A 25,503-nucleotide genomic window follows, 5' to 3' on the forward strand; every position below is an offset into this window, starting at 1 on the left:
GAGGGCTAAGAGACCCGCCTCCCTACAAAATTTGGCACTCTGTGGATAGGGTGGGGAAGACACCAAAACAGAAAAGGTGTATCTCCTGGGTCTCATCAGATGATATTATTTATTATTTAAACAAGTTTGTAATTTGTAATTTAATTTTGTAATTTAATAACATTTATATACCGCCCTTCTCCCTGAGGACTCAGGGCGGTTTACAGGGCAGAATAAAATAGCAAATACAAACATTAAAAAGAAATTAAACAATCGCCCTAGTTAAAAACAATAGAAGTACAATTCTAAAAAACCCCAAGATAAAATTAAAAGACCAAAGATAAAACAACCCCACCGATCCCCATCAGGCTAGGCCAGCTTGTACAAACAAAAATGTCTTGAGATCGCGACGAAAGGAGCGAAGATCGGGCGCCATCCGGAGCTCTACCGGTAGCTGATTCCACAGCTCCGGAGCGCCCACAGAGAAGGATCTCCCCCTGGGGGCCACCAATCGACATTCTCTGATCGGTGGCACCCTGAGGAGGCCCTCTCTGTGGGAACGCACAGGGCGCAGGGAGCTTGATGCCGGCAGCAGATGTTCCCTGAGGTACTCCGGCCCCATGCCATGGAGGGCTTTAAACACCGTTACCAGTACCTTGAATCTCACCCGGAAGACAACTGGCAACCAATGCAGCTCACGGAGCAGAGGTGTAACGTGGGAGTATAGGGAAACTCCCAACACCACTCTCGCGGCTGCATTCTGTACCAGTTGGAGCTTCCGGGTGGTCCTCAAGGGCAGCCCCATGTAGAGAGCGTTGCAGTAGTCCAGACGAGAGGACACGAGCGCATGAGTGACCGTGCACAAATCATCCCGGCTAAGATAGGGCCGCAACTGGCGCACCAGGCGAACCTGGGCGAAGGCCCCCCTAGTCACAGCTCCTATGTGGTCTTCTAAAGTGAGCCGTGAATCTAGGAGGACTCCCAAGTTGCGAGCCCTATCTACGGGGGGTAATAGTTCACCCCCCATAGCCAGAGGTGGAATGTCCGAATAAATCCGGGATGAAGGTATGCAAAGCCACTCAGTCTTGTCGGGGTTGAGTTGAAGTCTGTTCCTCCCCATCCAGACCCGAACCGCCTCCAGGCAACGGGACATCACGTTGAGGGCATCACTGGGGTGGTTTGGGGTCAAAAAGAAAAGTTGGGTATCATCAGCGTACTGATGATACCCAACTCCAAAACCACGAATGATCTCGCCCAGCGGCTTCATGTAGATGTTGAACAGGAGAGGCGAGAGGACCGACCCCTGAGGAACTCCACAAATGAGAGACCTCGCGGTCGACCTCTGCCCCCCTGCCAACACCGACTGCGAATGTCCCAAGAGATAGGAGGAGAACCACTGTAAAACTGTGCCTCCCACTCCCAGTCCCCTGAGACGCCGCAGCAAGATACCATGGTCGATGGTATCGAAAGCTGCCGAGAGGTCTAATAGGACTAGAACAGAGGAGTGCCCTCTGTCCCGAGCCCTCCAGAGATCATTCACCAGCGCGACCAATGCCGTCTCCGTGCTGTGCCCGGGCCTGAAACCCGATTGGTACGGGTCTAGATAATCCGCTTCATCCAGGACCAGAGGGAGCTGATGCGCCACCACACTCTCAACAACCTTCGCAAGAAAGCGAAGGTTGGAGACAGGACGAAAGTTGTTCAATACAGCTGGGTCCAGGACAGGCTTCTTGAGGAGAGGCCTCACCACCGCCTCCTTCAAGACGGCGGGGAAGATACCCTCACTCAAAGAAGCCGATATAACTGCCTGGAACCAGCTGCGTGTCCTCTCCCGGGCTGCATAGACCAGCCAGGAAGGGCACGGGTCCAATAAACATGTGGTGGTGCTCAGCCTCCCCATGATCCTGTCCACTTCCTCCGGAGTCACAGAATCAAACTCCTCCCAGGTGATATCGACAAGACCACCCGTGTCCTGATCGTCAGACTCTGCCCAGTCAGAGTCCAGACCGGTCCGAATCCGAGCGATTTTGTCCGACAGATGTTGGTTAAACTCCTCGGCACGACCCTGCAAGGGATCCTCCCTCACCTCCTGATTTAGGAGGGAGCGAGTCACCCTAAACAGGGCGGCCGGGCGATTATCTGCGGACGCAATAAGGGTGGCGAAGTGGTTAGACCTCGCCTCCCTTATTGCAGCGAGATAAGACCTAATGTAGGCTCTTAGTCGCAATCGGTCGGATTCGGATCGGCTGGACCTCCAACCGCTCTCTAGGCCCCGTCTCCGACGCTTCATCTCCCGGAGCTCCGCAGAAAACCATGGAGCTCGACGGGATCTGCACCGGGTCAGGGGTCGCAGGGGTACAACTCGGTCAAGAGCCTCAGTGGCCGTCCTTTCCCAGGCTTCCACTAAGGCATCGGCCGAGCTGTGAGCAAGGATGGCAGGTGGGGACCCCAGCGCCGCCTGGAACCTCTGGGGATCCATTAAGCGTCTGGGGCGGTACCATTTAAGTGGTTCCAAACACCCATGGCGGGGGGTGGCAAAACGGAAGACCAGCCGTAGGAGATGATGATCGGTCCATGACAGGGGCATAATAATTGGAGAGCCCCCACCAAGATCATCTAACCACCGTCCAGACAAAAAAACTAGGTCAAGGGTGTGGCCTCCTTCATGAGTCGGTCCCAAAATTACTTGCGTCAGGTCCATGGCCGTCATGGAAGCCATGAACTCCCGAGCCAACTCAGATGATCCTCCCAGCGATGGTAGGTTGAAGTCCCCCAAAACTATAAGTTTCGGGAACTCAACCACCAGCCCAGAGAGGACATCGAGCAGCTCAGGCAGGGCTGCTGCTGCGTGACTAGGCGAAAGGTACACCAGCAGCAAGCCCAACTGCGCACCAGGGCCGCATCTCAAAAAGAGAGACTCACACCCGACTATCTGGGGAACGGTGGCCTCCCGCGGACACAAGGTCTCCCTCATAACAAAAGCCACTCCCCCACCCCTACCCTGAGCCCGAGGCCGGTGCAGCACCCGGAAACCTGGTGGGCAAAGATCAACCAGAGGAATGCCGCCCTCTGGGCCCAACCAAGTTTCCGTGATGCAAGCCAGGTCAGCCTGCTTTGTTCATATAGCCACCCAATTCATACATGATGGGAGTCAGTTGGGGGTCCCCAGACTCACTGACAAAAACATGTCTTCAGGACCTTCCAGAAAGGTAACAAGGTGGAGCCAATCTTATCTCCAGGGAATCCTATTCCAAAGGGAGCGAGTCACCACAGACAAGGCCCTTTTCCTTAGTCCCACAAGATGTACCTCCAATACCTTGTCTTCCTGCTCTTGTAGGTTAGGGTAACAAAGGGAAGGTGGCCTTTCAAACATCCTGGCACCAGGTCATGTAGAAGTTTAAAGATGATAACTGCCTCCAGAAACAGATCAGTAATCAATGCAGCTCCCACAAAAGGTGTTGTTGCTAAGTCATGTCTGACTCTTTGTGACCCATGGACCATAGCGTACCAGGCTTCCTGGCATCCACTGTCTCCCTGAGTCTGCCCAAATTCATATCCATTACACTGATGACACTATATATCCATCTCATCCCCTGATGTCCCCTTCTCCTTTTGCCTTCAATCACAACAGGTGACACATGCACTAATTTCAATTTGTGCGGAACTATGCAAGTCCTGCATTTTGAACTAATTAAATCTGCTGGATAAGATTCCAGAAACCCCATGTACAATGCGTAAGAGTACTCCAAACTGGATACATCTATGGGATGGGGACTGTGAAGAGGGCATGTTGGTCCAGGAAAGGGTGCAACTGATGTACAACTCATAATTGCAGACAGGCCCTCTGGCCATGACCACGATCGGCTTCTTGAGCAGGTGTTGCAAATCCAGAAGAATCCCCAGATCACGCACTGAATCTGTCTGACGCAGTGCAACCCCATCCATGACCAACAATGGAAATTTTCTGAGAACCAAGGAGCCCAAACCCATGTTAAAGGTAAATGTTAAAACTGGAAAGCAAAAGAATAAGATGAAGGGATGCAGAACAAGAAAAAGTTTGCCAGAAGATGCTACTATTGTGTTTAGTGATAATTTCATGGTTTCAAAACTTTGGTGCAAGTGTCTAGGGAAGAAAGTTAATATTATCAGTAGTGCAGAAAAAGAAGTTTAGGCAATGGCAGATGGTTGGACCCACAGAAAAATTCCACTGCTAAGAGCAATTACCCTGTAAAGGCTGAATGTGAAATAAAAAGCCTGCCGAAAAGACTACAAACATAATCACCACGCTGCTGCTGAATTCCCTGAAAGTCATCTCCCCATTAAGACTGTGATGAGAAAAACAGCTCTATTCAAAGTGGACACCGAATAACTTATCTGGAGATAATCCCATTAATAGAAAATAGACACTTGTGCACTATAGGTAGGCCTTGTTTAGCGACTGCCTTGTCTAGTGACCGTAGACAGTTACCACAGTGCTGAAAAAGTAAGTTTGCAACCAATCCTCACATTTATGTCCTTTGTAAAGCAAACGAAAACTGAAGTAAGATTGTGGCATTGTGATGCTTTGCTTAACAACTGCTTCTCTTAAGCCCCAAGTTGTGGGTACCAATTGCAGTTGCTAAACGAGGACTACCTGTAGTGATGATGTGAACATTGTCATCACATCTTTGCATTTGGATCCCAAGGATCTAAATCACACAATTTGCATTGTGATGTCATGATGCACACTTCATCTCTTGCTGCCCCAGTCCTTTCTGAAATAAATAAGAAATGTCCTTTTGCTCATTGCTACCTGCACTTTCTCTTTGCTCCCTGTAACAAATACTACTTGGGAATTGAGAAATGCAACCTGATTCTTGTCTTGAGTGAAATCTTTTTAAGGAATACAAAACCACCCTTCATATTTTGCTGTAATATTCATGATGAGCTGAGTCAATTTCCAGCTTGACGAAAAATAAAATAAAATAAAGCACAGTAAGGAGGCTACAGTTTTATGTGCTTGAAAAAAAATGATAAAGCACTTATTTATATCTTAATTCTGAGCTATATGGCTGATTACATTTTGGACTACTCCATTATTAGTTGGCCCAATAAAGCTATTGCACTAAGACATGGATATCACTCTCTCCTTCCACTCAGATTTAGACTGAGGGGCCGAAGATAAGCTTAACAATGTTCACTGGGAAAATGTAAACTTCAGAATGGAGCAAGAGAAAAGATTTCGTGGAACCCGTGCATGAAAAAGGAAATCTTAGCAGGGATTGCTTGCTCCTGTCATTACAATTGAAAGACATAATTATGGCTACAGGTAGTTCTCAACTTACAACCACAATTGGGATGGAACTTGCATCGCTAAACAAAGTGGTTGTTAAATGAGTTACCTCCAATGTTACAACCGTTTTTGCTGCGGTTGCTAAGTGAACCTAGCTTCCCCCATCGACTCTGCTCAAGAAAAGCCACCTGGAAAGTTTGCAAATGACTTTCAGCAGTCGCTTGAGGTGCCTCTCACCAATACACTAAATGTAATTTGTGAAAGCCTCTTTTGTCACCCAGCCAAGTGCTCCCTCCTTCAGTTCAAAAAAATGTAAGGGTGCCAACATTGATAGGCTTCTTCCAGAATAAAGAGAAGAGTCATCGCTTGACTTTGAGTTGTGGAGATGTCTACATTCAAGAAGATGAATGCTGATCCCAGGACTAACCATTCGAAAACATATGAAGAATTTATGGGACGAATAAATGTGAAGCATCTACACAAAGATAATACTGATAGAACAAAATCAAACTTTGGTCTTTTCCTCTCTTGCATCTAACCATGAAGAAAAACACTCCAAAAACCACTTCTTTTTCTCTTGTGTTGTCATAATAGTGTCCTCTTCTTGTCCCCGATATGCATCTGAGGCAGCTCTATGTAATCCATAGCTATTCCGGTGTTCAACTAACATTTCCGTTCTGTTCATTTTCTATTGGTTTGACATGTGTAATTAAAGCAAGTTTCAATGCATTGTTTTGTGCAAATAAAGTAGGTTTGAAAGTGGGTCACTTTTCTGCTTTTCTTTCTTTTTGTATATAATGCTTGAGTAGTTCATAAAGTTTGCAAAATATTATTGAAAGTGAATTTGAATGTATCAATGTAAAAAAAAGGAAAAGTGGGGAGTAGATTTAGTTAAGATGCTGAGGTAAACTGTTTTAAACAAAGATATATTTTTTGGTCTTATTTCTATTGGGATAATAAAAGAAATGCAACCTTCCTGTGTGAGAATCTGCCAGAATTTCTCCAGGAGGAACCCGAGGAGAAATGTAGGATATCATTGTAATACATATGTGTGATTGAAGCTGTTATAATATACGCCTGCATTTCTGTGAATATATACTTGTGTATATGGCATGCACTTTTGTTCTTAGTAGTACTCTCTACTTCGTGGAGCACCCTTAAGTAATATGGCCTATGGCAACGCCATCATTTTCAGAATGTTGGCTGTGGAATTCTAGGAGATGAAGTCCACGTGTCTTAAAGTTGCAACGAGCGGGAAACTGTTTACTACAAACTTTTCAGGTATCTTGATCAAGAAGGATATAATAATAATAATAATAATAATAATAATAATAATAATAATAATAATAATAATAATAATAATAATAATAATAATAATAATAATAAAAAATAATGTGCTTAGCTATAGCCTTCATTCTATGTATATGCCTGCTTATTAGGGCTTTCGGGCCCCCCAAGCGGCATTATTACAAAGTCAGCTTATTGCCCCCAACAATCTGGGTCCTCATTTTACCTACCTCGGAAGGATGGAAGGCTGAGTCAACCTTGAGCCTGGTGGGATGCGAACCTGCAATAATTGCAGGCAGCTGGTGTTACTTAAGGAGGCATTAGCCCACTGCTCCACCAAGGCTCATTTACTTGTGTCTTTAAAACATACTGATTTTTATAGCAACACTTGAATAAGTTTATGGACAGAAAATGAGACAAGAGTGATAGAAGTCTACATCAGCTAAGAAAGTACCCCTTTATTGGTTTTATATTTCCTAAACAAATTGACAGACAATCCTTTTTCTGATATGTTCAATAAAAATACATTTTCTTAATATTAAATATCAAGATCCTAAACATTCCAATATTCTTTAAAATCCCTAACCATTTATTTGTTAATATGGAACATTGCTATGAATTACTATTTCATAACTGGCCATGTAACTTGCTCATCTGTATATTTAATTTGGATTTTTTTAGTTTGTTAGTATTTGGATTGTTTTAAATTTTTTTAGGGTTAATTGTATATTTTTTTAATTGTAAGCTTCTCAGAATCATTGACTGAGATAGGTGGCTATGGAAATTAAACAAAGAAAGAAACTTGGCAGTTTTGAGTTGCATGGCGTTCAACTCCTAGAATTAGTAGCAATAGCCATGCTGGCTAGGTATTCTGGGAATCGAAATCTCTGCATCAACACATCTTAAAGATGATGAAGTTTGGAAATACAGCTGTGAATGTAGGTTTCCTGCTTGCAAGAAAAGTGCAGATTCAAAAGAGTCTGTACCACATTATGAATAGCCTCTATAGCATCTACAAAAGACTGGATTCGGTCAAGATTAGCAAATCTATATCGATGATAGTGTTCCACAGCTCTGAAATTTTGGATAGGCTTCTCTCATTCCTGCACCATATCCAGATAAACATCATCCATATTCTGAGAGTTTGCAGAGTTAGGAGCTTGTAGCGGTGGCATAGAATGACATATCTCCTCTTCTGGTTGAGATACAGGCATAGATTCACAACTATCGCTGCCTGCTGGGGATGTGGGAAGTTCACCTCCATGCATTTTTGCTTTTTTGCAGGCCGGTTCTGGTGAAATAAACAAACAAACAAAAGGTTATCACCAACATCCCTAATAATGTAATACCACCCCTCCTCCCTTTAGTTTCTAAAAAATAATACTAATGGTTTTGTAGTTGGATAAAATGCTAGATATTATACCTCCTAACAGCATTCATGCTGCGTAGCTTGTGGAAGGCTTTTGGCTTCCTTGGCACTCTTTTGGAATTGTGAAATTCCATATTAAGATTTTGAGATTCCACCTTTTGAGATTCCACCATTCTAAAACAGGAAATAAGGTAGAATTAGTCAAGCTTTTTCAACTAATCAAAATACTGTTTTCTTAATTTTTATATTTACTTACCATTTCATGTTTTGCTGAATCTGCAACAACAAGGCTTTATAAGTTTGTTGTCTTCAATGAAGCCATATAACTCAGGTCCTTTTCTTATTCTACGCCCACGCCTGGGAGGTTTGGGGGTCAAATTTACATCAAACAAATCTTCACCAGTATTTGCCATCTTCAAAGACTGCCGGAATTAAATCGCTAGCTGTTCAGAGCTGCCTGTACAATCTCCCCTGCGCATGCTATGACACGTCCTTAAGCCTTGCGCCTGTCCAGAATCATGGGGTATGACATGCCCAGGCCTAACCCCCTTTTTTACTATCAGACACGAACATGAATGCCCAGATCCTCAGCCCTAACATGCCCAAACAATTCTACTTCCCATCTGGCTGGTTGCCCCCTGTGAGCATTTTAATTCCTGTTAATATTCCTTGTCTTTTTGCTGTAGGGGGTGCAGAATAAATTTTATTAAGGCCGTGCTTTGTACGGTTACATGTACATGTGGATTTGAGGGCTCAATTGACAAAATATGTGTCTTTAAATTTTTACAAAAAGCAGCTGCGGGTTTTAAATGTTTTTTTCCTCCACCCTGCATTCAAGAAAATGATTTTAAAACCTCCTAGAAATAAATACCTTTTAGAAAAAAGGGGGTTATATGCAAGCCCTGGCCGCCTTTTAGGGCCTCCTTTTTCCTCTGCTTTTGAGGCACTGATTTTTAAAACTCCACAAAAATTAAAAGCATCATTAGAAATAAAAAGCATTTTATTATTATTATTTCACAGCTTCCCAAAGTAGGGCTTTTTTCCCAAAAACACAGGACTCTGTTAATTATTTACTTTATTTAGCTTATTCTGTTTGTTTTGAATGTCCATAGAATTAGTCTAGGGCTAAGCTAATCATGTACCCAGAGGCTTGACTGTCTTGACTTATTGATGGGGTTAGGTTCAAGATGTCTTTTTTGAAAATAGGGTTGCTAGGGTTACTCTTGCTTATCCTGATGGGCTTAGGCCAACACGTCACTTCCGCTCGCCTTATCTGAAAATAGGGCGGTTACTTCCGCATAGGGCCATGATCTGCTGATGTAATCAACACCACGTGGGTTTGTTTACTTTGATGCCGTCACTGATCAAAAGTGCTGATAATTTTCATTAAAAAAAGGTATACACTATAACTACTACTGCCTAAGGCTCATTCCATATTCTAACCAGACAGGATATAACAAAATGCTAACCACAGACTGCTGCCGATACTGGAAAATCCCTGATGGGAGACCAATTGCCCCCCACCGCTTATTAACACTTTTTTGCCAAAAGTTATATATGTGTGTGTGTGTGTGTGTGTGTGTGTAAATTACTAACAAAGAATTAAGGGAGACTGAAATGCATTTCAAACTTATTAGTTTTCATCAGTCAGCCATACCCTTCTGAGATTCGAACCTGGGCTGATTGCACATTAGGCAGTTGTTTTTACCTCTTGAGCCACAGGATCTCTCTCGCTTTGTTAGCTTCTGCAAGGGGAGATATGTGTCAAATATTAACTATTTAGATTACCTTGCTAGGCCCCAAACATGGGGCAAATCTTTATTTCCTGTTTTCAGCCTATATATATATATATATATATATGTTTCAAATGTTAACTATTTAGATTACCTTGCTAGGCCTCAAACATGGGGCAAATCTTTATTTCCTGTTTTCAGCCTATCTTGAAGGCTATCGAACAGGCAGTAGTCACACCGGACAATTCATATATTTGTGTAAATTACTAACAAAGAATTAAAGGGAAACTGAGATGCATTTCTGACTCCTTAGTCGTCCTCAGCCAGCCATACCCTTCTGAGATTCGAACCAGGGCTGATTGCATATGAGGCAGTGTTATTTGCCTCTAAGCCACAAGGTCTCTCTCGCTCTGTTAGCTTTTTTTCTGCAAGGGAAGATATGTTTCAAATGTTAACTATTTAGATTACCTTGCTAGGCCTCAAACATGGGGCAAATCTTTATTTCCTGTTTTCAGCCTATCTTGAAGGCTATCGAACAGGCAGTAGTCACACCGGACAATTCATATATTTGTGTAAATTACTAACAAAGAATTAAAGGGAAACTGAGATGCATTTCTGACTCCTTAGTCGTCCTCAGCCAGCCATACCCTTCTGAGATTCGAACCAGGGCTGATTGCATATGAGGCAGTGTTATTTGCCTCTAAGCCACAAGGTCTCTCTCGCTCTGTTAGCTTTTTTTCTGCAAGGGAAGATATGTTTCAAATGTTAACTATTTAGATTACCTTGCTAGGCCTCAAACATGGGGCAAATCTTTATTTCCTGTTTTCAGCCTATCTTGAAGGCTATCGAACAGGCAGTAGTCACACCGGACAATTCATATATTTGTGTAAATTACTAACAAAGAATTAAAGGGAAACTGAGATGCATTTCTGACTCCTTAGTCGTCCTCAGCCAGCCATACCCTTCTGAGATTCGAACCAGGGCTGATTGCATATGAGGCAGTGTTATTTGCCTCTAAGCCACAAGGTCTCTCTCGCTCTGTTAGCTTTTTTTCTGCAAGGGAAGATATGTTTCAAATGTTAACTATTTAGATTACCTTGCTAGGCCTCAAACATGGGGCAAATCTTTATTTCCTGTTTTCAGCCTATCTTGAAGGCTATCGAACAGGCAGTAGTCACACCGGACAATTCATATATTTGTGTAAATTACTAACAAAGAATTAAAGGGAAACTGAGATGCATTTCTGACTCCTTAGTCGTCCTCAGCCAGCCATACCCTTCTGAGATTCGAACCAGGGCTGATTGCATATGAGGCAGTGTTATTTGCCTCTAAGCCACAAGGTCTCTCTCGCTCTGTTAGCTTTTTTTCTGCAAGGGAAGATATGTTTCAAATGTTAACTATTTAGATTACCTTGCTAGGCCTCAAACATGGGGCAAATCTTTATTTCCTGTTTTCAGCCTATCTTGAAGGCTATCGAACAGGCAGTAGTCACACCGGACAATTCATATATTTGTGTAAATTACTAACAAAGAATTAAAGGGAAACTGAGATGCATTTCTGACTCCTTAGTCGTCCTCAGCCAGCCATACCCTTCTGAGATTCGAACCAGGGCTGATTGCATATGAGGCAGTGTTATTTGCCTCTAAGCCACAAGGTCTCTCTCGCTCTGTTAGCTTTTTTTCTGCAAGGGAAGATATGTTTCAAATGTTAACTATTTAGATTACCTTGCTAGGCCTCAAACATGGGGCAAATCTTTATTTCCTGTTTTCAGCCTATCTTGAAGGCTATCGAACAGGCAGTAGTCACACCGGACAATTCATATATTTGTGTAAATTACTAACAAAGAATTAAAGGGAAACTGAGATGCATTTCTGACTCCTTAGTCGTCCTCAGCCAGCCATACCCTTCTGAGATTCGAACCAGGGCTGATTGCATATGAGGCAGTGTTATTTGCCTCTAAGCCACAAGGTCTCTCTCGCTCTGTTAGCTTTTTTTCTGCAAGGGAAGATATGTTTCAAATGTTAACTATTTAGATTACCTTGCTAGGCCTCAAACATGGGGCAAATCTTTATTTCCTGTTTTCAGCCTATCTTGAAGGCTATCGAACAGGCAGTAGTCACACCGGACAATTCATATATTTGTGTAAATTACTAACAAAGAATTAAAGGGAAACTGAGATGCATTTCTGACTCCTTAGTCGTCCTCAGCCAGCCATACCCTTCTGAGATTCGAACCAGGGCTGATTGCATATGAGGCAGTGTTATTTGCCTCTAAGCCACAAGGTCTCTCTCGCTCTGTTAGCTTTTTTTCTGCAAGGGAAGATATGTTTCAAATGTTAACTATTTAGATTACCTTGCTAGGCCTCAAACATGGGGCAAATCTTTATTTCCTGTTTTCAGCCTATCTTGAAGGCTATCGAACAGGCAGTAGTCACACCGGACAATTCATATATTTGTGTAAATTACTAACAAAGAATTAAAGGGGAAACTGAGATGCATTTCTGACTCCTTAGTCGTCCTCAGCCAGCCATACCCTTCTGAGATTCGAACCAGGGCTGATTGCATATGAGGCAGTGTTATTTGCCTCTAAGCCACAAGGTCTCTCTCGCTCTGTTAGCTTTTTTTCTGCAAGGGAAGATATGTTTCAAATGTTAACTATTTAGATTACCTTGCTAGGCCTCAAACATGGGGCAAATCTTTATTTCCTGTTTTCAGCCTATCTTGAAGGCTATCGAACAGGCAGTAGTCACACCGGACAATTCATATATTTGTGTAAATTACTAACAAAGAATTAAAGGGAAACTGAGATGCATTTCTGACTCCTTAGTCGTCCTCAGCCAGCCATACCCTTCTGAGATTCGAACCAGGGCTGATTGCATATGAGGCAGTGTTATTTGCCTCTAAGCCACAAGGTCTCTCTCGCTCTGTTAGCTTTTTTTCTGCAAGGGAAGATATGTTTCAAATGTTAACTATTTAGATTACCTTGCTAGGCCTCAAACATGGGGCAAATCTTTATTTCCTGTTTTCAGCCTATCTTGAAGGCTATCGAACAGGCAGTAGTCACACCGGACAATTCATATATTTGTGTAAATTACTAACAAAGAATTAAAGGGAAACTGAGATGCATTTCTGACTCCTTAGTCGTCCTCAGCCAGCCATACCCTTCTGAGATTCGAACCAGGGCTGATTGCATATGAGGCAGTGTTATTTGCCTCTAAGCCACAAGGTCTCTCTCGCTCTGTTAGCTTTTTTTCTGCAAGGGAAGATATGTTTCAAATGTTAACTATTTAGATTACCTTGCTAGGCCTCAAACATGGGGCAAATCTTTATTTCCTGTTTTCAGCCTATCTTGAAGGCTATCGAACAGGCAGTAGTCACACCGGACAATTCATATATTTGTGTAAATTACTAACAAAGAATTAAAGGGAAACTGAGATGCATTTCTGACTCCTTAGTCGTCCTCAGCCAGCCATACCCTTCTGAGATTCGAACCAGGGCTGATTGCATATGAGGCAGTGTTATTTGCCTCTAAGCCACAAGGTCTCTCTCGCTCTGTTAGCTTTTTTTCTGCAAGGGAAGATATGTTTCAAATGTTAACTATTTAGATTACCTTGCTAGGCCTCAAACATGGGGCAAATCTTTATTTCCTGTTTTCAGCCTATCTTGAAGGCTATCGAACAGGCAGTAGTCACACCGGACAATTCATATATTTGTGTAAATTACTAACAAAGAATTAAAGGGAAACTGAGATGCATTTCTGACTCCTTAGTCGTCCTCAGCCAGCCATACCCTTCTGAGATTCGAACCAGGGCTGATTGCATATGAGGCAGTGTTATTTGCCTCTAAGCCACAAGGTCTCTCTCGCTCTGTTAGCTTTTTTTTCTGCAAGGGAAGATATGTTTCAAATGTTAACTATTTAGATTACCTTGCTAGGCCTCAAACATGGGGCAAATCTTTATTTCCTGTTTTCAGCCTATCTTGAAGGCTATCGAACAGGCAGTAGTCACACCGGACAATTCATATATTTGTGTAAATTACTAACAAAGAATTAAAGGGAAACTGAGATGCATTTCTGACTCCTTAGTCGTCCTCAGCCAGCCATACCCTTCTGAGATTCGAACCAGGGCTGATTGCATATGAGGCAGTGTTATTTGCCTCTAAGCCACAAGGTCTCTCTCGCTCTGTTAGCTTTTTTTCTGCAAGGGAAGATATGTTTCAAATGTTAACTATTTAGATTACCTTGCTAGGCCTCAAACATGGGGCAAATCTTTATTTCCTGTTTTCAGCCTATCTTGAAGGCTATCGAACAGGCAGTAGTCACACCGGACAATTCATATATTTGTGTAAATTACTAACAAAGAATTAAAGGGAAACTGAGATGCATTTCTGACTCCTTAGTCGTCCTCAGCCAGCCATACCCTTCTGAGATTCGAACCAGGGCTGATTGCATATGAGGCAGTGTTATTTGCCTCTAAGCCACAAGGTCTCTCTCGCTCTGTTAGCTTTTTTTCTGCAAGGGAAGATATGTTTCAAATGTTAACTATTTAGATTACCTTGCTAGGCCTCAAACATGGGGCAAATCTTTATTTCCTGTTTTCAGCCTATCTTGAAGGCTATCGAACAGGCAGTAGTCACACCGGACAATTCATATATTTGTGTAAATTACTAACAAAGAATTAAAGGGAAACTGAGATGCATTTCTGACTCCTTAGTCGTCCTCAGCCAGCCATACCCTTCTGAGATTCGAACCAGGGCTGATTGCATATGAGGCAGTGTTATTTGCCTCTAAGCCACAAGGTCTCTCTCGCTCTGTTAGCTTTTTTTCTGCAAGGGAAGATATGTTTCAAATGTTAACTATTTAGATTACCTTGCTAGGCCTCAAACATGGGGCAAATCTTTATTTCCTGTTTTCAGCCTATCTTGAAGGCTATCGAACAGGCAGTAGTCACACCGGACAATTCATATATTTGTGTAAATTACTAACAAAGAATTAAAGGGAAACTGAGATGCATTTCTGACTCCTTAGTCGTCCTCAGCCAGCCATACCCTTCTGAGATTCGAACCAGGGCTGATTGCATATGAGGCAGTGTTATTTGCCTCTAAGCCACAAGGTCTCTCTCGCTCTGTTAGCTTTTTTTCTGCAAGGGAAGATATGTTTCAAATGTTAACTATTTAGATTACCTTGCTAGGCCTCAAACATGGGGCAAATCTTTATTTCCTGTTTTCAGCCTATCTTGAAGGCTATCGAACAGGCAGTAGTCACACCGGACAATTCATATATTTGTGTAAATTACTAACAAAGAATTAAAGGGAAACTGAGATGCATTTCTGACTCCTTAGTCGTCCTCAGCCAGCCATACCCTTCTGAGATTCGAACCAGGGCTGATTGCATATGAGGCAGTGTTATTTGCCTCTAAGCCACAAGGTCTCTCTCGCTCTGTTAGCTTTTTTTCTGCAAGGGAAGATATGTTTCAAATGTTAACTATTTAGATTACCTTGCTAGGCCTCAAACATGGGGCAAATCTTTATTTCCTGTTTTCAGCCTATCTTGAAGGCTATCGAACAGGCAGTAGTCACACCGGACAATTCATATATTTGTGTAAATTACTAACAAAGAATTAAAGGGAAACTGAGATGCATTTCTGACTCCTTAGTCGTCCTCAGCCAGCCATACCCTTCTGAGATTCGAACCAGGGCTGATTGCATATGAGGCAGTGTTATTTGCCTCTAAGCCACAAGGTCTCTCTCGCTCTGTTAGCTTTTTTTCTGCAAGGGAAGATATGTTTCAAATGTTAACTATTTAGATTACCTTGCTAGGCCTCAAACATGGGGCAAATCTTTATTTCCTGTTTTCAGCCTATCTTGAAGGCTATCGAACAGGCAGTAGTCACACCGGACAATTCATATATTTGTGTAAATTACTAACAAAGAATTAAAGGGAAACTGAGATGCATTTCTGACTCCTTAGTCGTCCTCAGCCAGCCATACCCTTCTGAGATTCGAACCAGGGCTGATTGCATATGAGGCAGTGTTATTTGCCTCTAAGCCACAAGGTCTCTCTCGCTCTGTTAGCTTTTTTTCTGCAAGGGAAGATATGTTTCAAATGTTAACTATTTAGATTACCTTGCTAGGCCTCAAACATGGGGCAAATCTTTATTTCCTGTTTTCAGCCTATCTTGAAGGCTATCGAACAGGCAGTAGTCACACCGGACAATTCATATATTTGTGTAAATTACTAACAAAGAATTAAAGGGAAACTGAGATGCATTTCTGACTCCTTAGTCGTCCTCAGCCAGCCATACCCTTCTGAGATTCGAACCAGGGCTGATTGCATATGAGGCAGTGTTATTTGCCTCTAAGCCACAAGGTCTCTCTCGCTCTGTTAGCTTTTTTTCTGCAAGGGAAGATATGTTTCAAATGTTAACTATTTAGATTACCTTGCTAGGCCTCAAACATGGGGCAAATCTTTATTTCCTGTTTTCAGCCTATCTTGAAGGCTATCGAACAGGCAGTAGTCACACCGGACAATTCATATATTTGTGTAAATTACTAACAAAGAATTAAAGGGGAAACTGAGATGCATTTCTGACTCCTTAGTCGTCCTCAGCCAGCCATACCCTTCTGAGATTCGAACCAGGGCTGATTGCATATGAGGCAGTGTTATTTGCCTCTAAGCCACAAGGTCTCTCTCGCTCTGTTAGCTTTTTTTTTCTGCAAGGGAAGATATGTTTCAAATGTTAACTATTTAGATTACCTTGCTAGGCCTCAAACATGGGGCAAATATATGAATTGTCCGGTGTGACTACTGCCTGTTCGATAGCCTTCAAGATAGGCTGAAAACAGGAAATAAAGATTTGCCCCATGTTTGAGGCCTAGCAAGGTAATCTAAATAGTTAACATTTGAAACATATCTTCCCTTGCAGAAAAAAAGCTAACAGAGCGAGAGAGACCTTGTGGCTTAGAGGCAAATAACACTGCCTCATATGCAATCAGCCCTGGTTCGAATCTCAGAAGGGTATGGCTGGCTGAGGACGACTAAGGAGTCAGAAATGCATCTCAGTTTCCCTTTAATTCTTTGTTAGTAATTTACACAAATATATGAATTGTCCGGTGTGACTACTGCCTGTTCGATAGCCTTCAAGATAGGCTGAAAACAGGAAATAAAGATTTGCCCCATGTTTGAGGCCTAGCAAGGTAATCTAAATAGTTAACATTTGAAACATATCTTCCCTTGCAGAAAAAAAGCTAACAGAGCGAGAGAGACCTTGTGGCTTAGAGGCAAATAACACTGCCTCATATGCAATCAGCCCTGGTTCGAATCTCAGAAGGGTATGGCTGGCTGAGGACGACTAAGGAGTCAGAAATGCATCTCAGTTTCCCTTTAATTCTTTGTTAGTAATTTACACAAATATATGAATTGTCCGGTGTGACTACTGCCTGTTCGATAGCCTTCAAGATAGGCTGAAAACAGGAAATAAAGATTTGCCCCATGTTTGAGGCCTAGCAAGGTAATCTAAATAGTTAACATTTGAAACATATCTTCCCTTGCAGAAAAAAAGCTAACAGAGCGAGAGAGACCTTGTGGCTTAGAGGCAAATAACACTGCCTCATATGCAATCAGCCCTGGTTCGAATCTCAGAAGGGTATGGCTGGCTGAGGACGACTAAGGAGTCAGAAATGCATCTCAGTTTCCCTTTAATTCTTTGTTAGTAATTTACACAAATATATGAATTGTCCGGTGTGACTACTGCCTGTTCGATAGCCTTCAAGATAGGCTGAAAACAGGAAATAAAGATTTGCCCCATGTTTGAGGCCTAGCAAGGTAATCTAAATAGTTAACATTTGAAACATATCTTCCCTTGCAGAAAAAAAGCTAACAGAGCGAGAGAGACCTTGTGGCTTAGAGGCAAATAACACTGCCTCATATGCAATCAGCCCTGGTTCGAATCTCAGAAGGGTATGGCTGGCTGAGGACGACTAAGGAGTCAGAAATGCATCTCAGTTTCCCTTTAATTCTTTGTTAGTAATTTACACAAATATATGAATTGTCCGGTGTGACTACTGCCTGTTCGATAGCCTTCAAGATAGGCTGAAAACAGGAAATAAAGATTTGCCCCATGTTTGAGGCCTAGCAAGGTAATCTAAATAGTTAACATTTGAAACATATCTTCCCTTGCAGAAAAAAAGCTAACAGAGCGAGAGAGACCTTGTGGCTTAGAGGCAAATAACACTGCCTCATATGCAATCAGCCCTGGTTCGAATCTCAGAAGGGTATGGCTGGCTGAGGACGACTAAGGAGTCAGAAATGCATCTCAGTTTCCCTTTAATTCTTTGTTAGTAATTTACACAAATATATGAATTGTCCGGTGTGACTACTGCCTGTTCGATAGCCTTCAAGATAGGCTGAAAACAGGAAATAAAGATTTGCCCCATGTTTGAGGCCTAGCAAGGTAATCTAAATAGTTAACATTTGAAACATATCTTCCCTTGCAGAAAAAAAGCTAACAGAGCGAGAGAGACCTTGTGGCTTAGAGGCAAATAACACTGCCTCATATGCAATCAGCCCTGGTTCGAATCTCAGAAGGGTATGGCTGGCTGAGGACGACTAAGGAGTCAGAAATGCATCTCAGTTTCCCTTTAATTCTTTGTTAGTAATTTACACAAATATATGAATTGTCCGGTGTGACTACTGCCTGTTCGATAGCCTTCAAGATAGGCTGAAAACAGGAAATAAAGATTTGCCCCATGTTTGAGGCCTAGCAAGGTAATCTAAATAGTTAACATTTGAAACATATCTTCCCTTGCAGAAAAAAAGCTAACAGAGCGAGAGAGACCTTGTGGCTTAGAGGCAAATAACACTGCCTCATATGCAATCAGCCCTGGTTCGAATCTCAGAAGGGTATGGCTGGCTGAGGACGACTAAGGAGTCAGAAATGCATCTCAGTTTCCCTTTAATTCTTTGTTAGTAATTTACACAAATATATGAATTGTCCGGTGTGACTACTGCCTGTTCGATAGCCTTCAAGATAGGCTGAAAACAGGAAATAAAGATTTGCCCCATGTTTGAGGCCTAGCAAGGTAATCTAAATAGTTAACATTTGAAACATATCTTCCCTTGCAGAAAAAAAGCTAACAGAGCGAGAGAGACCTTGTGGCTTAGAGGCAAATAACACTGCCTCATATGCAATCAGCCCTGGTTCGAATCTCAGAAGGGTATGGCTGGCTGAGGACGACTAAGGAGTCAGAAATGCATCTCAGTTTCCCTTTAATTCTTTGTTAGTAATTTACACAAATATATGAATTGTCCGGTGTGACTACTGCCTGTTCGATAGCCTTCAAGATAGGCTGAAAACAGGAAATAAAGATTTGCCCCATGTTTGAGGCCTAGCAAGGTAATCTAAATAGTTAACATTTGAAACATATCTTCCCTTGCAGAAAAAAAGCTAACAGAGCGAGAGAGACCTTGTGGCTTAGAGGCAAATAACACTGCCTCATATGCAATCAGCCCTGGTTCGAATCTCAGAAGGGTATGGCTGGCTGAGGACGACTAAGGAGTCAGAAATGCATCTCAGTTTCCCTTTAATTCTTTGTTAGTAATTTACACAAATATATGAATTGTCCGGTGTGACTACTGCCTGTTCGATAGCCTTCAAGATAGGCTGAAAACAGGAAATAAAGATTTGCCCCATGTTTGAGGCCTAGCAAGGTAATCTAAATAGTTAACATTTGAAACATATCTTCCCTTGCAGAAAAAAAGCTAACAGAGCGAGAGAGACCTTGTGGCTTAGAGGCAAATAACACTGCCTCATATGCAATCAGCCCTGGTTCGAATCTCAGAAGGGTATGGCTGGCTGAGGACGACTAAGGAGTCAGAAATGCATCTCAGTTTCCCTTTAATTCTTTGTTAGTAATTTACACAAATATATGAATTGTCCGGTGTGACTACTGCCTGTTCGATAGCCTTCAAGATAGGCTGAAAACAGGAAATAAAGATTTGCCCCATGTTTGAGGCCTAGCAAGGTAATCTAAATAGTTAACATTTGAAACATATCTTCCCTTGCAGAAAAAAAGCTAACAGAGCGAGAGAGACCTTGTGGCTTAGAGGCAAATAACACTGCCTCATATGCAATCAGCCCTGGTTCGAATCTCAGAAGGGTATGGCTGGCTGAGGACGACTAAGGAGTCAGAAATGCATCTCAGTTTCCCTTTAATTCTTTGTTAGTAATTTACACAAATATATGAATTGTCCGGTGTGACTACTGCCTGTTCGATAGCCTTCAAGATAGGCTGAAAACAGGAAATAAAGATTTGCCCCATGTTTGAGGCCTAGCAAGGTAATCTAAATAGTTAACATTTGAAACATATCTTCCCTTGCAGAAAAAAAGCTAACAGAGCGAGAGAGACCTTGTGGCTTAGAGGCAAATAACACTGCCTCATATGCAATCAGCCCTGGTTCGAATCTCAGAAGGGTATGGCTGGCTGAGGACGACTAAGGAGTCAGAAATGCATCTCAGTTTCCCTTTAATTCTTTGTTAGTAATTTACACAAATATATATATATATATATATATATATATATATATATATATATATATATATATATATATATATATATATATATATATATATATATATATATATATATATATATATATATATATATATATATATATGCTTATTGTGTGGTTTGGAGGGGTTTAAAGTGGCTGATGTTGCAGCTGTAGTTAGGTTTCTGTTTTGTGGTTGTGCGTCGTTATCATTGTGGGTTCGGATTTGCTTTTTGAATGGTTGTGTGGTGGTGATGTCATGTGATGTTATCATGAGTTTGGGTCTGGTATCATTCTTGGTAGTTGGGACTCGTCTGTCAATCAAGGCGGGTTTTCAAATGGCTGGTAGGCGAGAGGTATCATCTCGTTTGTTCATGCTGTGGGGGCATTTTTCTATCTCAATGGCTTCTCTGATTATTCTGTTGTTAAAATGTTCGATTTTGGCGATAGTTTTGGTTTTTTTAAAATCAATTTCATGTCCCGTGGCTTGTTGGACCAGGGATGAAGTTTGTTCTCCCTTTCTGAGTGAGTTTTTGTGCTCTTCAATGCGTGCACTTATTCTTCTGTTGGTCTGTCTGATGTATGTGGTGGCACCACCTGCCCCACCACATATATCGGAATATATATATATATATATATATATATATATATATATATATATATATATATATATATATATATATATATATATATACCGTATATACTTGAGTATAAGCCGAATTTTTCAGCCCACTTTTTGGGCTGAAAAAATCCACTTCGGCTTATACTCCAGTCAACAAAAAATTTTTACCGAGGACTTCCGCGCGGCCGAGGCTTCGGTGCTTCCCTCCAGAGGAAGAAGGCGCTGGATGCGGCCGGCTCTGCGGGGAAGGGGGAGCGGCGGCGGGGGCGACGGAAAAGCCGCAAAAACGGTAGGAGAGATGCTGACTGGCGGCGGCCTCGGAGGAGGCGGAGGGGGAGGAGGGAGGGAAGGGTGACCGGGCGGGGGAGGGGGGGGTGAGCCAGAAGGAAAAGGGAAAGTCATCCCGCAGAGCGGTTGCGAAAAGAGGGAGGAGATAAGCCAGCCCGGTACCTGGATCTGCTTCCTGTGTCTCCTCCGCTCTGCCATGATGTCCCCGTTTTGGTCTCCTGGTGACATGGGGCTGAGCCGGAAAAGGGGGAGGGGGAGACCGAGGGAGGGAGGAAAGAAGAGAGAGAGAGAGACGAGCCAGCGTCAGCCAGCGGGCTCACGCGGGGCAGCAAGCCATTAGGAGCCCTTGGGGAGGCAGGGCGGGAGCGCAGTCTGGCCGCTGGGCTTCCTTTCCCTCTTGTCCGCATCGCTGCAAGGAATTGCATTGTTTGGGGACGGCGACGCTCGCCCATTCACACGCTGTCCAAATGCTGGGTCATTTGCTGCGGGGCTCCCGCTTGGAAGGGAAGGGAAGGGAAGATTTGTGAGGGGAAGATGCCCTATTGGGGTGGACATAAGGATCCTCCTCCTGAAAAATGTTACCCCAAGTATTCAAGCCAGTCTGTCCCAATAACCTGGGAAGCCTTTCCAAATCCCAGGCTGGTTGTAGTCAGGGTGACCTTCGCGCATCTGGAAGGCACCGAGAGAGCGTTTTTTGTTGAATTGGAGCCATGGGCTAGTCGTGGTTAAGGCACTTGTAGGCGAAGCAAATCACAAAAGCCCCCAAATCCTTCTAAATGCAGCCCACGGGCGAGCTTCCCAAGTTGTTTTAATTTAGTTTGCACGTGGCAATAGAAATAAGCTTTTTTCCTCCTCAGCGGATCGGTGCGGTGAAGAGGCTGGGCTTCCTTCGGGGGGCCTTTCATTCCTGTACAAGGGGGAAGGGGAACTCTCTGCTTTTGTGTGTGCGTGTGTGTGTGTGTGTGGCCCATCTGCAAAGCTGCCGAGGAAGGAGAAGCGGGATACTGGTTGGGTGGGGGAGCGGCAAAAGCGGGGGGGGAGAGAGAAACGGCTCCGCCTTTGGTTCCCCCTCCTAAAGCACAGGGGCGCTAGAGAAAGTTTGGAGTTGGGTAAGGAAGTGCAAAATTCAGGAAGAAAAGCGGGGCGGCGGGCAAACGGGAGACCTGTACAAGGGGGAAGGGGAACTCTCTGCTTTGTGTGTGTGTGTGTGTGTGTGTGTGTGTGTGTGTGTGGCCCATCTGCAAAGCTGCCGAGGAAGGAGAAGCAGGATACTGGTTGGGTGGAGGAGGCAGTGGCGGCGGTGGAGGCGGCCGCAGCACCAGCAGCCTTCCGCTTTTGCCGCTTTTGTGTGTGTGTGTGTGTGTGTGTGTGTGTGTGGCCCATCTGCAAAGCTGCCGAGGAAGGAGAAGTGGAGGAGGCAGTGGCGGCGGCGGAGGCGGCCGCAGCACCGGCAGCCTTCCGCTTTTGCCGCTTTTGTGTGTGCGTGTGTGTGTGTGTGTGTGTGTGTCCCATCTGCAAAGCTGCCGAGGAAGGAGACACACAAAGACACACAAAAGCGGCAAAAGCGGAAGGCTGCCGGTGCTGCGGCCGCCTCCGCCACTGCCTCCTCCACTTCTCCTTCCTCGGCAGCTTTGCAGATGGGCCACACACACACACGCACACACAAAAGCGGCAAAAGCGGAAGGCTGCCGGTGCTGCGGCCGCCTCCGCCGCCGCCACTGCCTCCTCCACCCAACCAGTATCCCGCTTCTCCTTCCTCGGCAGCTTTGCAGATGGGACACACACACACACAAACATGCACACACGCACGCACAAAAGCAGAGAGTTCCCCTTCCCCCTTGTACAGGTCTCCCGTTCGCCCGCCGCCCCGCTTTTCTTCCTGAATTTTGCGCTTCCTTACCCAACTCCAAACTTTCTCTAGCGCCCCTGTGCTTTAGGAGGGGGAACCAAAGGCGGAGCCATTTCTCTCTCCCCCCCCCCCGCTTTTGCCGCTCCCCCACCCAACCAGTATCCTGCTTCTCCTTCCTCGGAAGCTTTGCAGATGGGCCACACACACACACACACACACGCACACACAAAAGCGGCAAAAGCGGGGGGGGAGAAAGAAACGCCTTGTTCTCTCGTCTCAGCGGAGACTTGTTTCGGGGGATCCAGCCTCTGTCACCCCCTTCTCTCAGCTGGGCAGCTGACAGAAAGGGGCGGCAGAAGCTGCATCCCCCGAAAGAAGTCTTCGCCGAGAAAATGGGCGCTGAGATTTTCTCGGCGAAGACTCACCTTCTCCCGTTCATCACATTCTTCGGTAAAGAGATTCACTCGATCCATGGTTTCAAGGTTGGGGTAGAGAAATCCCGGTTTGTTTCAAGAAACTGGGGTGGTTTATGAGCCTATAGATTTTAGACTTTGCATCTTGTTTTGCTTCCTCGGTTCCCACGAAGCCCGAAACTCTTTTTTTTCCCCCTCTGGTTTCTGCCCAACTGTCAACTCGTGGTAAAACAAACAAACAAACAAACAGAAAGCCCTTGCCTCTGGTTCCTGAGGAAAGAAAAAGTTGAGGCGAGAAGTGGAGAACATTCCCTTCTTCATTGAAAGCTGAAAGCAAACGCGCTGCAAAATTCGTTCATCCTCATCCTCTTCCTCATCCTCATCCTCATCCTCTCTCTCTCTCTCTCTCTCTCTCTCTCTCTCTCTCAAACAAATTGAACAGGCACCCAAGCTATCAGGTGATGGCGTTCACGCTTGGGTGTTTGCGCGGATCAGAAACGGAAGGAGAAATTCATTTCTGCTTGCAATTCACTATCTCGGGCATCCCTGAGAGAAGAGAGCTTTTAAAGAAGCAGCCACTTCCCATCTTTTTCATTCTTAGTTCAACTGCAGGGACCGCCGCCTTTCGTTCGGATCCCCAGGCTCTTTTGCTGGCCGGGCTTCCTTTTTTAGGGTTCCTGGGATTGCGCGGTAAATGCGCCTTTCCGAAGGGGAGTAAGTTTGGCTTACGCGCTTCTTTTCACCATGTGGGATCGCCTGTCGTTTCAAGGGTTCTAACACAGACTTTCTTTGCCGTTACCTTTATTTGTAACCCAGTTCTTTGTGTGTAACTGCTCTCCTCCTGTCTGGCTTTACTCAGCAGGGAAACGGAGGCAAATGCAAAAGCTGCTTTGGTTAAACACTGGAAGGTTTAGTGATTAACCCACCCCACCCCACCCGGTCTTCTTGCTGTTTCTCCCCATCCTCACTCCTACCCACAGGGGCTCTCTGCCTCTTCTACTACTTCTTTTTCTTTCTTTCTTTTTTGCTGAGGTGTGCGTGTCTCTCTCTCTCTCTCTCTCTCTCTCTCTCTCTCTCTCTGTGTGTGTGTGTGTGTGTGTGATGTGTTATCTCGAACCAGATGGGATGGCAAAGTCAAATGCAAATGGGGATCTTGCAGATCTTGCCCTGCCTTTCCCCCCACGGTTACCTTCTGTTCTTGATGAGCTCACGAGTGCTCAAGGACAAAATAGGGCAGGGCAGAGCCGGCAGTTAAAAATAGGATGCAGATAAAAGGAAAGGTAAGGAGGGGTTCAGGTTGAGAGGAGAGGCTGCGTAGCCTTAGTGTAACTCCTGTGTGGGCTGACTGGGTTGCCTCCGATGGGCTCTGACAGTGGAACAGAATGGAATAGAAAATATGGAATGGATTGGAACAGAACGTAGAACAGAACAGAACAGAATAGAATAGAATAGAATAGAAATATAGAAAGTGAATGGAATAGAATAGAATAGAAATATAGAAAGTGAATAGAATAGAATAGAATAGAATAGAATAGAATAGAATAGAATAGAATAGAATAGAATAGAATAGAATAGAATAGAATAGAATAGAATAGAATAGAATAGAAATATAGAAAGTGAATGGAATAGAATAGAATAGAATAGAAATATAGAAAGTGAATAGAATAGAATAGAATAGAATAGAATAGAATAGAATAGAATAGAATAGAATAGAATAGAATAGAATAGAATAGAGCTGGAAGGGACCTTGGAGGTCTTCTAGTCCAGCCCCTTGCTCAAGCAGGAGTACCTATACCAGTGGTGGTGAACCTATGGCACGCCTGCCAGAGGTGGCACTCAGAGCCCTCTCTGTTGGCACGTGCGCCACCACCGCTGCCAGCAGCAGGTCCTTGTCGGTTGGTGGACTGGAAGAAAAGGGAGGGGGAAGCATTTTACATGCGTGCATGCGCGCACGGGGCCATGAGCAGGCACATGCTGCAAAGGGGGCGGGGCTAGTGCCTGCGTGATACTCACTAGCCCAGCCCCGTTCTCACGTGGTGTGGTGCCTTGTATCTGCACCCTGCGGCGCGGCGGTTGGCGTTTTTGTGCCTTGCGGCACGGTGGCCCATTTTTTGCTCCCCCTTTTTTTTCGTGCCAGAGGCGGCAC

The 25,503-nt window shown here is 44.0% G+C and overlaps 1 long non-coding RNA gene across 1 annotated transcript; it reads left to right on the top strand.

The window, feature by feature from the left end:
- The first annotated feature begins 23,148 nt into the window (after positions 1-23,148).
- On the top strand, positions 23,149-24,964 carry LOC310636187. The gene is made up of 2 exons (XR_014491627.1): positions 23,149-24,859; positions 24,913-24,964. It is a non-coding gene; the product is annotated as an uncharacterized lncRNA (long non-coding RNA).
- The last annotated feature ends 539 nt before the right edge of the window (positions 24,965-25,503 follow it).

This window comes from Vipera ursinii (genome assembly GCF_947247035.1).
Source record: "Vipera ursinii genome assembly, chromosome: 1".
NCBI lineage: Eukaryota > Metazoa > Chordata > Lepidosauria > Squamata > Viperidae > Vipera > Vipera ursinii.